At 34.3% G+C, this 15,744-nt stretch overlaps 1 non-coding gene across 1 annotated transcript; it reads left to right on the forward strand.

The window, feature by feature from the left end:
• The first annotated feature begins 4,714 nt into the window (after positions 1 to 4,714).
• Positions 4,715 to 4,822, forward strand: LOC140004635 (small nucleolar RNA R71). The gene has a single exon (XR_011812692.1). It is a non-coding gene; the product is annotated as a small nucleolar RNA R71 (small nucleolar RNA).
• Positions 4,823 to 15,744: the final 10,922 nt, after the last annotated feature.

Genomic DNA, 15,744 nt, shown 5'->3' on the forward strand with positions numbered 1-15,744 from the left:
AGTTGGAATAATATAAATGCATCTTTTCACGTGATCAGTACTGTGGTAAATTTGTTTCTATTTCCCAATGAATGATTTCGATATTGATTTCCCCTTCTCATGTGTTGGGATCTAGCTGTAGTTTTTACTCCAAGGGTCGACGTAATTGAGCTGCGGTCCTAGTGCTTCTCCCAATTATGTCTGGTGTTTCGGATGAGCTTGTCCCAATTATGTCTGGTAATAGAATAGGGAACCACTATGATTAATCTAAAGAAGGCCCCACGAAGTCTTTTATAACATGCCCATCACTCGCATCTCTTTCCCTGTATGAAGGAGCATCAGTATTAGCATACTTGACAGGAGATTGACACAGGTGATAGAGAGGTCCTCGGATTTCCCTTTTTTAATCCTTTTTTCCTTTTTTTCTAAAGGTTTTTTGTTGAATTCAACTTGACTCGGGATAACTCGATATGACTCGGCCGTTTCAACCCGTCGCAGTGACGTCCCGGCCAATTTCTCGGCGAGTCAAGTATCTCGATATCGTTTTGTCATGGTATCGTATCGGATTGGACCAAGACGGTGACAACTCGGCCGAGTCGTCTCGGTCTCGACTGAGTCTTCGAACCATGATTCTAACACTCTTGCATCAACTGTTGAAGGTAGTTGCAAACTCAAATGCTCTATATTGTATAGTTTTTCATGTCCACAAGCCTTTGGTTTTTTCTGATTTGGCTGTCCATTGAGATGAAGTACAGCATAGTAACATCATGGTTTAAAAGAAAACATGTTTACAATGATGTATATTGCACTAATAAGAATCAAGATTTTTTAACCTACTTTGTTTCTTCTGATAACCGTGTGAGATATACAGTGTTCTAACATACTTGCTGGACTTCTTTTTATTAGTTGCATGTATGGTTACATGATGAATCTTCTATTTGTAACTCAGCTCTAGGTTTCGATTTTTCATTGATTTTCCTTCTCTTTCTAGCTTTAGGACTTGCACATTGCATAAGATCATCAAATAGTAGGTCATCCATAGGACAATGTTTCGTTCTTGTCATTCGCAGCACACTTGCACCATAGTCATTCAACACACCGTCAACATCTGGCTGAGGCCCTATATCTAGCACCTTCTAATGATTTGGACCAAGAAGTGTGTCAAGAGATCCCTCTACTGATATAGTAACCTTACAGAGAAGATGGGGATCATCATCTTCATTCAACTGACATTCATTTTCATCTCTAAGTGAAGCAACATCACAACTGACATTAATAGGTATACTCTGACGCTCCATTGCTTGTTGCTGAAAATTTTTTGCACTACTAACATGTGATAAAATTAGCAGCATCAGTTTTCAAATTAGCACTGCCTATAGCAGTGGCGGAGCCAGAAAAAAATCTTAGTGGGAGCAAAAATAACACTAAAATTTTTTACCTACTCTTTTTCTAGTTTTTTAAGTAAAAAAAAAAAATCACCAACAAGTACAAATGATACGTATATTCCATGAAAAACATAAAAAGACAAACTCAAAATTATTAATATAATAATAATTTTATTTCAAAAATAAACTAAACTATTTACCATTGCTCACGACGAGTTTTCATATTTTGATAACGGTTTATAACTTTCTCATTTTGAACTTCATGAAGTATATTTTTCTCAATATAAGTAACTAAACTAAATTTTGTGACCCATCTTTCACATCTTTTCTAAAAAAACTCTGGGGGCACACTTAAAATTATGTCAAAATTGTATAAGTATTATAGGAATTTAAGGGCCCCCAGTGCCCCCACCTTAAATCCGTCCCTGGCCTGGAGTCTGCGAGTTATCATTATCTTGCATAGCTGTGTCCTTCATTTCTTTGTCTTGGATGCAGATGTGAGTTTTCTTGCAACCTCTTCATAGTAGAAGATAAAATGACTGCTGCTGTCATAAGGTTGTCAATTTTATCGCACAACTTTGCAAATGTGTCACCCATCTTGTTAAATATTTCATAACACAGTTTATCAAGACTCGGAATACTGTCAGAAGCACAACTTCTTAGAGAGGGAATAGACGTCATGCTATCATCCACCATAACGTCAATCTAGATAAATTTAAAACAACTCAAGCTACAGTTACTTAGGTGTGGGAAGAGCAAATCATACCAAGTCAAAAAGGAAAATATGATTCAATTCAATTAGTAAGAGCAGATCACACTAGTACCTATTTTAGGAAATAAAGGTTCACTACAATTAGAAAGAAAACTATGAGGGAGATTCTCTGTAGGCTGCTAGTACCTTGTTTATGCAATGAGCACTCAAATTTGCAGAAAGTGCTCTATGCATGCAAATGGTAGGGCTTATACCCTTGAAATTCAAAATTATCCAACCAATTGCTTGTTTATGTCTCCTTAAAACTCGTAGTAATTTCTCCAACTGAACTTCACTAAAGAAAGCACTAACAATCATAGGTAATGTATTTTTTTTCCAATAAAAGTATAACTGAGATGGTTGAACAATGATTTAACCTCTAATATTGGAACTTGTTTGCTATATGGTAGTGGCAGCTCTTTTCCTTTTCCTAGACTCTCATATTGATTTCCTCTCTTGTATGGCACTTGAAAGTTTAGAAAATTGGCCATTTGTGAATTTCCAAGTCTTTTTCTTCTTGAAAATATGAATCAATTAAACAAACTTTGAGAGGGTAGGAGTCTTGCTTCATCCTACTCCACTCTTGAGTTAGATGATCAAAAACATCAATAGGATAAACATGATTAGTGAATGAAGGAAATTTCTCAAATTCATGCAAATTGAACTCAACTTTCTCATCACCAACCTGGAAAAGATCTATTGCAATAGCTAGAAAAGGTCTTGCAATAGCACTTGCAATCTTAGTGAATGGCACTTGCAATAGCTAGAAAAGGTCTATTGGCATGTTAACATCCTTTTCCATATTAAGAACAATTAAATCCATGGGAATAATGAAATTCTTAAATTTAATGAGTATATATTTAAGAACCCCAAGAGGACATATATTTAACTGACCTATCTACTAATTGTAATGAGATATTAGTGCACTTATGTTCAGTTAAACCTAATCTTTGAGCAACGCATAATGAAATTAATGAAACATTTGCACCTAAATCATACAAAACTATGGAAAAATTCACATTACCAATAGTGTAAAAATTGAAAAGTTGTCGGGACCCTTCAATTTTTGAGAGAGTTTGTTTTGGATCAATGCACTACATTCCTCTATCAATGCTATGGTTTCATGATCCCTTAAACTCCTCTTCGTAGACATGATCTCCTTGAGAAACCTGGCGTAAGATGGAATTTGTGCAATAGCATCTATAAATGAAATGTTAATGTGCAATTACTTAAACATTTAGACAAACTTTTCAAACTCCCTATCCTTTTTGTTCAGCCTGAGTCTTCGGAAAAATGACATGAGAGGTATAGGCACATTAATGTTGGGGGGTAATTCTTCATCTACTATTACCATTTCCTTACCTTTCTCCCCCATACTCACTCTTTGGTTTTCACTCTCTTTCTTTTCCCTCGTTTGCATTTTCTTCCTCACACTCAATATTGGTTGGGCCATCTAATTGCCTATCACTTCTAAGGATAATTGCCTTGTAATGCTTCCAAGGATTCAATTTGGTTTTACTAGGTAAGTCTCCTTGGTTCTTACTGTTGATTGCATTGGCAATTTGACCAAGTTGGGTTTCTATATTCCTAGACATGCTTGTCATTTGGTCAATTCTTCCTTCCACTCTCTTAAATCGGTCCAAAGTGGCACTAGCTAGTCTATCAATTTTACTATTGGTATCACTTGCCATTCTTTCTATTTTTCCATTCATGTCATTTTGTTTCTCCATAGCTATCTCCCAAATTGGTTTACTCTTATATTGGATAGATCTTTACTGAAAACCAGGAGGATTTGTTGGATGAGTTTGATTTGGTTGGTCCCTCCATCCTAAACTGGGATGGTTTTTCCACTCAAGATTGTAAGTGTTGGAATAAAGGCTATTTTGAGGTAGATGATTGTAGTTGTTGACAAATTATACTTGTTCAACATTAAAATAGTTAACATCATTATGATTCCCACCACAAATTGTACAATATGCTACACTTACATTTGAGCTAAAACCAACATTACCTTACCTATTTAACAACTTAACCACATTGTCCAATTGAGGTCTTATCATATTAAGACCATCTACCTTATACATACCATCAGTTTTCCATGCCTATCTCTTTTATTTGTTCATTGATAGTTATTTGCTATCATTTGTTCTATCAATTGTTGAGTTTCTTCAACTGATTTTCCTGTAAGAACTCCACCTATGACTGCATCAATGTGAGGTTTAATCGAATAAGTTGAACTACTGTAAAAGGTTTGTACAATTAGCCAATCGAGTAGTCCATGATATGGACATTTTCGTTGCAATTTCTTGTACTGTTCCCATGCCACATATAACAATTCCTCTTCATATTGAGAAAAAACTCATTATATCCATCCTCAATTTAGCCACCTTACTAGATGGAAAATACTTATAGTAGAAAGTTTTGGCCAAATCCATCCAAGCAGTGAAAGTGCTTGGTACATGTGAATTTGGCCATACTTTTGCCTTGTCATGTAATGAGAATGGAAATAATCTAAATTTAATTGCATCATGCATCAATGTGAGGTTTAGTTGAATAAGTTAAAGTATTGTAAAAGGTTCATACAATTAGCCAGTCGAGTAGTTTATGATGTGGACATTTTTGTTGCAATTCTTTGTACTGCTCTCGTGCCTCATACAATGATTCACCTTCCTATTGATAAAATACTAGTTATATCCGTCCTCAATTTGGCCATCTTACTAGGTGGAAAATATTTATAAAAGAAAGTTTTGGTCAAATCTGCCCAAGTGGTGAAAATGTTTGATGCATGTGAATTTAGCCATACTTTTGCCTTGTCATGTAATGAGAATGGAAACAATCTAAATTTAATTGCATCATCACATATTCTATTCAATTTGATTGTATCACAAATTTCTGAAAAGTTGGCTAAATGAGCATTTGGATCCTCCATCGAGTGACCTTCAAATTGATCTTGTTACATCATTTGAATCAATGTAGTTTTAATCTCAAAGTTATTTACATTGATGGCCGGTCTTGTAGTACTTGTTTGCAATCCCGTTGCATCCGACAATGCAAAGCCCCTCAAAACTTGAGGATTTTGTACGTTTCTATGCCATTGGTTCTAATTGTGGCAGAGTAATTGAGATCTCCCCTACACTTTTCTCTGTTTGAATTGCTTGTAGTGCAAGACGTCTCATCTTCTATGTCATTCTTTCAATTTTCGGATCCAAAGGAATTACAACATGAAGGGATCAGTTGATGCACTACAATAACCTACAAAGGAAGAAAAATTAGCAAAATTACTACTACAAATAGGAAAATAATAAATTGGCACCGTATATACATAAAAAATACACAAAATTAGTAACAAACAAGTTTAGACTAATAGAGCTTGTTTTGTCCTAATATTGCTTTCGCTCCCTGACAACAATGGCAAAAATTTGATAAGACTTTATCCTACACCAAATTTATAAATCTAATTTCTTTATTTTTTGCAAGTATACAAGTCATTCACCGAGTATAGAGGAATTTAGGTGTCGATCCCACATACAGCAAATATAACTACTAAGACTTTTTCACTTGTTCTATTATCTAAACAATGACTAATTGTATGAAATAAAAACTAAAATAGTAAAAACAATTACTTTGAAAGTAATCAACAGGAATGGGGAAATCAATTAAAAGATTAGTTCTAAGGAAATAGGATCCACTATTTGCACAAGTCTATGAATAATGATGGTAAAATATCACTATTTAGCTTTTGTCTTGTAAGAATGTCATTTCCTATTTCACCTAAAACTTACTTTCGCCAAAGAATCAAGTTTCTGCCAAAAATAGGCTCCCTTACTTGTGTGGTAAAATTATTAGAGTTGGTTCATGAAGATCTATGAAATAAGCAAATAAAATCTACCTAAATGTACTACTACTTTCGTGTGCCTGCTCCTTAGGCTTTATCTATCCCATTTCCATTATTGCTAATAATTTTCATTGACTAACAATAACTAGATGATTTGCAATTGGTGTTAAAGCAAGAATAGATAGACCAACAAGTACAAGATATAGCAATATTTCACCATACATCAAATCATATTTGAGATGCAAATAGATTCATCTACCCATATAATAAAAGTATTTACAAGATATAATAAAAATATTTAACTTGACATGGCAAATATAATGGTGAAACTCAATTCTTTCTCGTAACAATCCATGAAAGAAACAATCAAACAAGTAGATAAGAGAAGGTAAAGAAAAATTCATTCTATTGATGAAAAAATCTTCAAGTGCCCTTTCATTTCTTGTCTTCAATACAAGAATATTCAATTGATACAAGAATATTCATCCAAGAAGAATTTCTTTCCTGCTCTATACCAATACTATAACCTCTTTCTTGTGTCTTTTCCTTCCAAAATATCCAACACTTAATCTTTCAAGAAAAAATTATTTATAGAAGAAAGAATAGTCCAAAGAGGATTTTAGAGCTTTATTTTTCAGCCACAATAATTCTGCAAAAAGTCCCTCGAAAGGTGTGAAATAATTGACTTTGAGCAAGTTGTAGCCGTTTTTGCTTACCTCAATCTAGCCTTGGATTGGTCTACTGTTCATGGCCAGATTGCGTTGGTTGCACTCAAGAATTTCTCTCTGTGAAGAATCCAGCCTTCAATCTTGTAAAATATAAGTGTATTTCAAAAGTTTTGTCCCACATCGAAAAATGAGAAGGATTGCTTTCTCTGTCCCACATCGGTAGGCCTGTCAACGGGTCGGGTCCGAGCCGAAATTCATTATTCCGGACGCGGACCCGGCATACGAAATCGGATCCGGATTTGTCCCGTTTACCCGACGGGTTTTCTACTCTATGTTCAGGATCCGACGGGTCTCGGATCCGGATCCGGGTCTACCCGAAAAAAATTATGAAAATTTACAATTTCTAATAAAAATGAGAAAAAAATATATTTGTACACTAATTTCTAACTAATACAAAAAAAACCAAATAAGAAAATAAATCAAATTGACTTTATTCAAATGCATCACCCTAAACAAATTATATTGATAAATATACATATTTTAAACTATTAATCCATTTATATCCGGATCCGGGTCTAATACGGGTCGGGATACTATATTCCGTATCTGACTCATTTTTTGTTTGACAAAAAGGATTCGGATTCAGGTCTGGGTAACGAAATTAAATCCCTACCCATACCCGCAATAATTTCACGGATCTGGACCTAGACCCGGACCGTTGACAGGCCTACACATCAGGAAGTGAAAAGAATTGCAGTCTTTGTCCCACATCGGAAGTGGGAAGAGTTGCACCCCATTCTAAAATCTATAAATAGGTGCTATTTCCCCTTGGAAAAATGCACCACTCCTTCTCCCCCTGATAGTCGATACCTTCCTGTCAACTTTCTTCCCAATTCTCCCACTGACAGTAGATACCTTCCTGTCAGCCCTTTCTACTTCTTCCTCCTCTTACTCTGCTGGATTTATATTTTATTTGCTAGTTCTGGTCCTTCTAGTTTGCAATAAGAAGAAAGCTTCTCTTTCTTGTTCACAACAAGAAGAAGGCTTGTTTAATCCTGGAGAGACATTTCAATTTCATAAAATAGTTTCTTAGGACAGTGCTACGCACAACTCAAGCAATAGTGTTAACATTGTTGTGGCCGTTTCGTCAACAATCTAAGAAACTATGGCCTCCGGCAATGTTAACACTTCACAGCCTGCATCCGCGTCAGTTGCTGTTGCACTTCCGTTGGCTAAACCATTTCCAGACGTGTCCAAAATTGAAGTTTTTGCCAATGAAAACTTCAAAAGGTGGCAAGAACGTATGCACTCTCTACTCGACATTCATGGAGTGGCCTATGCACTGACAGAAGCACAGCCAACGGCAACTACGGATGTCAAGACACAAGAATCCTGGCAATATGCCAATAAGGTATGTCGGCATAGTATTTTACAAACACTTTCAAATGTGTTTAATGAGAATGCTTCTTCTTCTGCTTATACTGTTGATTCAATTTCTTTATGGCATGCTAGATTAGGACATGTTAATGCAAGTTATATAAAGAAAATGCAATCTAGTGGCCTAATTTTCTGGTATTAATGATAAAATGGACAAATGTGAAATATGTGCAGAAACTAAAATAACAAAGAAAAGTTGTGTAAGTGTCCAAAGAGAAACTGAACTACTAAATCTAATTCACACAAATTTAGGTGATTTAAAACAAACTATGACTAGAGGAGGTAAAAGATATTATGTTACTTTTATAGATGATTACTCTAGATACACTAAACTTTATTTACTTAGAAATAAAGATGATATCCATTATGCCTTTTTATCCTATAAGTCTGAAGTAGAAAATCAACTTAATAAAAGGATAAAAAGAATTAGATCAGATAGAGGAGGTGAATATTTAGTTTTGGATAGCTTTTGTGAACATGAAGGTATAATACATGAAGTAACACTAACTTATTCACCACAATCTAATGGTGTAGCTGAAAGGAAAAATAGAACACTAAAAGAAATGATGAACTCCATGCTAATTAGTTCTCATGCTCCTAATAATTTGTGGGGGGAAGCTATTTTATCTGCTTGTCATTTACAAAATAGAATTTCACATAAAAGAACTGGCAAAACACCTTATGAGTTATGGAAAAATTATAAACCTAATTTGAAATATCTAAAAGTGTGGGGGTGTTTAATTAAAGTATTATTGCCTGAACCTAAGAAAAGAAAATTAGGTTCTAAAACTTCTGATTGTATGTTTATTGGATATGCGAAACATAATGCTGCATATAGATTTCTTGTTTTAAGTGATGTACTTGATTGTAATACAATCATTGAGACAAAGAATGCTGAATTTTTTGAACATATTTTTCCACTGTCTAATAAAATTTCTCATGCACCTGTTGAAATAAATAAAGAAACAACCTGTAATGAGGAGTTGAGAATGAGTAAAAGGCCAAGAAAAGAATTTTCCTATGGGAATGATTTTCAAACCTTTCTTGTTAATAATGATCTTTTAACTTATTTTGATGCTATTTCTTCTTCTAATAGCAAATTTTGGAAAGAAGCAATTAAAACTGAAATTGACTCTATTATGAAAAATAAAACTTGGATTTTGGTAGATTTACCACCTGGTGCAAAACTTATTGGTTGCAAATGGATTTTCAAAAGAAAATATAATCCTGATGGCTCTATTGATAAATACAAAGCTCGTTTAGTAGCTAAAGGATTTTCTCAAAAACAAAATATTGATTATTTTGACACATTTGCACTAGTAACAAGAATTGCCTCTATTCGTGTTTTATTTACTCTAACTTCTATTCATAAACTTTTTATTCATCAAATGGACGTCAAAACAACCTTTTTAAATGGTGATTTAGAAGAAGAAATTTACATGATCCAACCTGAGGGATGTATCATTTCTGGACAAGAAAATAAGGTTTGTAAATTAACTAAATTTCTTTATGGCCTAAAACAAGCTCCTAAACAGTGGCATGAGAAATTTGATCAAGTATTGATCAAAGATGGATTTTCGTCTGTAGAAGTGGATAAATGTGTATATGTTAAAATCGTAAATGATCAATATGTGATAATTAGTTTGTATGTGAATGACATGCTTATATTTGGTACTAGTCTAAATATTGTCAATAGTACTAAAGAATTTTTGTCTTCCAATTTTGATATGAAAGATATGGATGAAGTTAAAATGATATTGGGTGTTAAAATCATAAGGAGAGATGATGGTATAATGTTGTCACAAGAACATTATACAAAGAGATTTCTTAAGATGTTTGAAAATTATGATGTGACACCTATAAGCACTCCCTATGATGCTAACACTCAATTAAAGAAAAATAATGGTGACCCAATTGCTCAGTCGAAATATGATCAGATTATTGGGAGTCTGATGCATTTAATGAATTTTACAAGACCAGATATAACCTATGCTGTATGTAGACTGAGTAGATATACTCATAATCCCAATCGTGAGCATTGGTTTGCATTGGTCAGACTAATGAAATATTTGAGAGGTACCATAAATTATGGTATTTTATATAGTAGATTTCCTACTGTACTAGAAGGATACAGTGATGCTAATTGGATCTCTGATTCAAATGATACAAAATCCACTAGTGGTTATATGTTCACCCTTGGTGGTGGTGCAATAGCATGGAAGTCAGCCAGATAGACAGTCATTGCTAGGTCAACTATGGAGTCAGAGTTTATAACTCTGGAGTTGACTGGTTCTGAGGCTGATTGGTTAAGGAATTTCTTAGCCAATATTCCTTCAAATAAGGATCTGTTGCCTCCCGTGCCTATACATAGTGATTGTCAAGCGGCTATTACTATTACTAAAAATAAATCATATAATTGTAAAAGTCAATACATGAGATTGAGACATGATGTCGTAAAGCAGCTGCTTAGAGATGGAATTATTTCCATTGATTATGTGAAGTCAGAGTTGAATTTGGCCAATCCTCTGACTAAACCGGTAGGAAGAAAATTGATTCTTCAAACTTCAAAAGAAATGAGACTTTGACCAACAAGTTATCAATAGAGATGGTAACCAACAAGTTGTCAATAAAAATGGGACTTCATGTGATTGGTGATCCCATGAAGTAGGTTCATATGGGTAATAACAAGTCAATATTGACCGTAAAGCATTTCAAATTTAAGTCCTTCTGAAGATAAGTGCTTTGAGTAATTGTGAGGATGAGTTAAAACTCTTAATGAATTCATATCCCATTAAGGAGGTGTATTTAAAGCAATACACACTTGATGAATTCACCTATATGAGAGTGGAATGAGGCCGCTCCTATAAGATTCATTGGTCAAATCTTTAGAGCTCTCATGAATAACTAGGCAGGCGCACGGCCTAAAAGCGTAAAACCGCGTTAACAGCAAATTATGGGTTGCAATGTGATTGATAAAATCCCTATCATACATCAAGAGTTATTGGTTCATAAAAATTAATATTTCACCAATAATTCTGTACAATCTAAGTTTGGTTCATAGTCCAAAAGACACCAAACAAATTACATTTCACCCAAATAAATCCAGCAGATTATTTTCTTATCTTTTGTCCAAAACCTTTTGAAATAGGAAGGAGATTGTTGTAAAATATAGGTGTATTTCAAAAGTTTTGTCCCACATCAAAAAATGAGAAGGATTGCTTTCTCTGTCCCACATCTGGAAGTGAGAAGAATTGCAGTCTTTGTCCCACATCGGAAGTGAAAAGGGTTGCACCCCATTCTAAAATCTATAAAAAAAAGGTGCTATTTTCCCTTGGAAAAATGCACCACTTCTTCTCCCCCTGATAGTTGATACCTTCCTGTCAGCTTTCTTCCCAATTCTCCCACTGACAGTAGATACCTTCCTGTCAGTCCCCTTCTACTTCTTCCTTCTCTTACTCTACTGGATTTATATTTTATTTGCTAGTTCTTGTCCTTCTAGTTTGCAACAAGAAGAAAACTTCTCTTTCTTGTTCGCAACAAGAAGAAGGCTAGTTTAATTCTGGGGAGACATTTCAATTTCAAGAAATAGTCTCTTAGGACAATGCTACGCACAACTCAAGCAATAGTGTTAACATTGTTTTGTTGTGGCCGTTTCGTCAACAATCAAATTGCTCCCTATATCTTCACAAATTGAGTTGCTTTAGCGTCGAGCTTCTACCCACATTCCGGTCTTCAATCTGGCTTTCAAACCAAACCCCGATTGGCTTGGATTGTTTCTTGCTCAACAAGTTGTCATTTATGTTGTTCATCTTGCACTCAACTCATCTTGAACTCAACTCTTTCCTTAGGGTCCTGCCAATCATGACTTGTTGGACTTCAGCAAATGCATCTCCATCTCATTTTGCACCCAAATTCGAGCTCATACTTCAAATCCTACAGAAATTGCCAAAATTGCGCGAGTAAAAAGGGACAGAATCTCAAATGAAATCCTGGGTAATACTTAGAACCGATTCTAATCAAAATAGGCCTTTTTCTTCTTAATAATCACAAAAGTGACTAAAAATGCGTAAAGTATCATTCAAATATCACTCAAAATAGTCATTTATCAACTGCAGATGGAAAAGATGGAGAAACATTTATGCTATGCCACACTGAAAAAAAAATGGAAGGGTGTGATGCCGGCCGTGCATGATCCTCTATGCCCAAAATTATAACACCACCCTAGTTGGAGAGTACCTCAGTAAGGACAATTGCCTATGTGGTGTTTCTTGTTGCCTATAAAAGCAATATCTTCTTGTTCTCGTTCAAGAAGAGTTCAAGAAATCTAATAATGTCATGTATACTTTGGTGAAATTGTTTGGTGTACATATTAATAAATTGTAACTTAGCATTCATTCCACCATAATTTTCTTCAGTGTAGACCATGCTTATTTCATATCTTTGTCTACTCAATAACATGAACAACATTAATTTGAAGAGCATTATTAAGTACTCCATTTTGTCAAGAAAAACTTAGAGACAAAAGATTCTGACTTAAGGATCGTGTTGCAGTGATGACAAGTCACCTCATGAAATACTAAAATAATGCTAGTTACCGGTAGTTGTCTAAGTTACCCACCTTTAACAACAATTTTGGTCCTTTAGCATCTTTTCTAATTCCATTAAAATAATGATTATAAATTCTATGTAAGTTTTTTAACTAAAATGTTGAGTTTGTTCACTAAACTAGTAACTTTAATCATTCATCAAATTTACCAATTTATTTGTAAAACTTGCCATTTTTTAACGAAAGCTTACCATTATTTGAATTAAACTTACTAATTATACTTGTTGTAACTTTCGTAAGTAAAATGGTAAGTTTGTGAAATAAAGTAGTAAGTTTGGACAATTCACCAATTTAACATTTTATTTGTAAAACTTACCATTTTTTGACAAAAAAACTTACCATTATTTCAATTAAACTTACTAGTTATAATTGTTGTAACTTTCTTAAGTAAAATGATAAGTTTATGAAATAAAGTAGTAAGTTTGGACAATTCACCAGTTTACCATTTTATTTGTCAAACTTACCGTTATTTGAGTTAAACTTACTAATTATAATTGTGGTAACTTTCTTAAGTAAAATGGTAAGTTTGTGAAATAAAGTAGTAAGTTTGGACAATTCACCAATTTACCATTTTATTTGTAAAACTTACCATTTTTCAACAAAAACCTACCATTATTTGAATTAAAATTACTAATTATAATTGTTGTAACTTTCTTAAGTAAAATGGTAAGTTTGTGAAAGAAAGTAGTAAATTTGAAAAATTCACCAATTTATCATTTTATTTGTAAAACTTACCATTTTTCAACAAAAAACTTACTATTATTTGAATTAAATTACTAATTATGAAGTAGTAAGTTTTGTCGGAGAAGTAATAATGTTTGGTATTTAAAGAGTAAATTTCATATCACACGTATAACTTACTAATTTTATTACCAAAGTTACCATATTACCACCTGATGTTATTTTGAATATTGGAAATCTGAATGAATAGTAGTGCAATTGTCGCTAAAGATACCAATCTTGAATGCGGAGACCACTATTAACTGGTTGTACCAGTATTTTAATGTAAAATATTCACAAGTTATGATAATGATCAACACCGTAGCATTATCCCTGACTTAAAGGTAGTTACAGGAGACCAAAGTCTCTAATGTTCATAGATGTAAATCATGTTAATTACAATGCTACTGTATATTTATTAAGTACGAAATTGAGCAACTTTTATGATCTTCCTCCAGGAAGTTCATCTGGCTAGGTGTTCAGGCAGAGAAAATTTTGAGAAGCAAAAATTTTATGCTTTTGTTGAAATTGAAAAAACAAAAAGCGCCTTTTGTAGTTGTAGTAGTTAAATCAAGATTGTTATATTGTTGGTCTTGGTTTCCTAGTCGGTAGTGGTTTTTGAGTCCAAATACAATTGTATTTCGGAAGCTAAGTTTTAGGAGACTAAGTGGTCTATATATACCACTACTAGTAGCCTCTTCCATTGTGCCGTGAGTTGAGAAGAATAAGATACATTGGTGCCTCCTAGAGCCCTGCTTGTTTTCGGCTCTTGTCCTTGTTTTGTTCCTTCGGTTTTTGTTTCCGCTGCAATACTTATTTGACTTTGAGTTTTGTCTTGAATTGTTTTATCCTGTGGGTTCTATTTCTACAAAGTGGCATCAGAGCTTTGTTTGAGATCCTGAGAAATTAAAATATGGATCCAAATTATTTGCACAATTGTCATGTTTTTATCTTCGATGGTAAAAACGATTTTGAGGCTTGGAGGTCGATGATGAAGAATTTTTTCCAAAATATTGGAGTTTGGAATATTGTCGAAACAGGATATATGGAGCCGATAGAAGGTATAGAATTATCAAGCGATGCAGTTAAAGAATTAGAGAGAAATAGACAGTTGGATTGCAAGGCAATGTACTATCTCAACACTCAAGTCCAGTTGCATGTTGCCAAAAAATTTATACATGCAAAGTCGGCAAAAGAGGCTTGGACAATTTTGGTGAACTCAAATCGAGGTGCTGCTAACGTGAGAAAAATCAGATTGCAGGAACTTAGGAGACAATTTGAGTTGGCCCAGATGAAATCCACGGAGTCAGTTAAAGATTTTATTGGCACAATTAAAGAAATTGTCAATGATATGGAGTCCAATGGTGAGAATTTGGAAGAGGCTAGAATTGTTGAAAAAGTTCTAAGATCTCTAACTACCAAATTTCACACCAAGAAGACGGTCCTTGAAGCCACAAAGGACCTTGACAATTTGTCACTTGCTGAATTGGAAGGTGAATTGCTGACGTATGAGATGTCCCTGAATCAGCAGCCATCGGATACAGTAGAGGAGGTGTTACAAGCCAAGGTAGATCATCCAAAAGGAAAAGAGGGGGTGAATCGTATGGACACGAATCAAAGGGGCCAGAACTTCAGAGGTAGAGAACGTGGAGGCAGAGGTAACTTTCGTGGTCGTGGAAGAGGTAATTATTCTTACCAACCCAGAAATAATTTTAATGGGGATCAGGAAAATAGTCAACAACAAAGTCAAAGAAATAATTTTCAAAGGCGTGATAGATCTAATGTCCAATGTTATAATTGTGGTAAAATTGGTCATTATCAGAATGAATGTTGGTACAATGAAGAGGTGTATGCTAAAGTGGCTGAAAATAGTAGTGATAGAGAGGAGACCTTGTTGTTTTCTAGTTCTACATCTGAAGAGTCTATGAAGAATGATTGGTTTATTGATTCTGGTTGTAGTAATCATATGTGTGGTAAAAAGGAGATGTTTTCTGACTTGGATGAATCTTTTCATGCATCTGTGAGATTTGGAAACAATGAAAAAGTGCCTGTTCTTGGAAAAGGAAAAATTAGAATTATCTTGCAAGATGGGTCTTCAAATTATATTTCTGATGTTTTCTATGTGCCAAGTTTATATCATAATTTGTTGAGTTTGGGACAACTGTCTGAGAAAGGTTATGATCTGCATTTTAAATATGGTGATGGCACCATAAGTGATGAGAAATTGGGATTAATTGCCAAGGTAAAAATGAACCGTAGTCGTTTGTGGCCTCTTTCTCTTAACTGTGGTGATTTACCTTGCTTTAATTCTGTGACTTGTGATGATTCTTGGTTATGGCATATGCGTTTTGGGCATTTGAATT

The sequence above is a fragment of the Coffea arabica genome, chromosome 3e, assembly GCF_036785885.1.
Source record: "Coffea arabica cultivar ET-39 chromosome 3e, Coffea Arabica ET-39 HiFi, whole genome shotgun sequence".
Taxonomy (NCBI): Eukaryota; Viridiplantae; Streptophyta; class Magnoliopsida; order Gentianales; family Rubiaceae; genus Coffea; species Coffea arabica.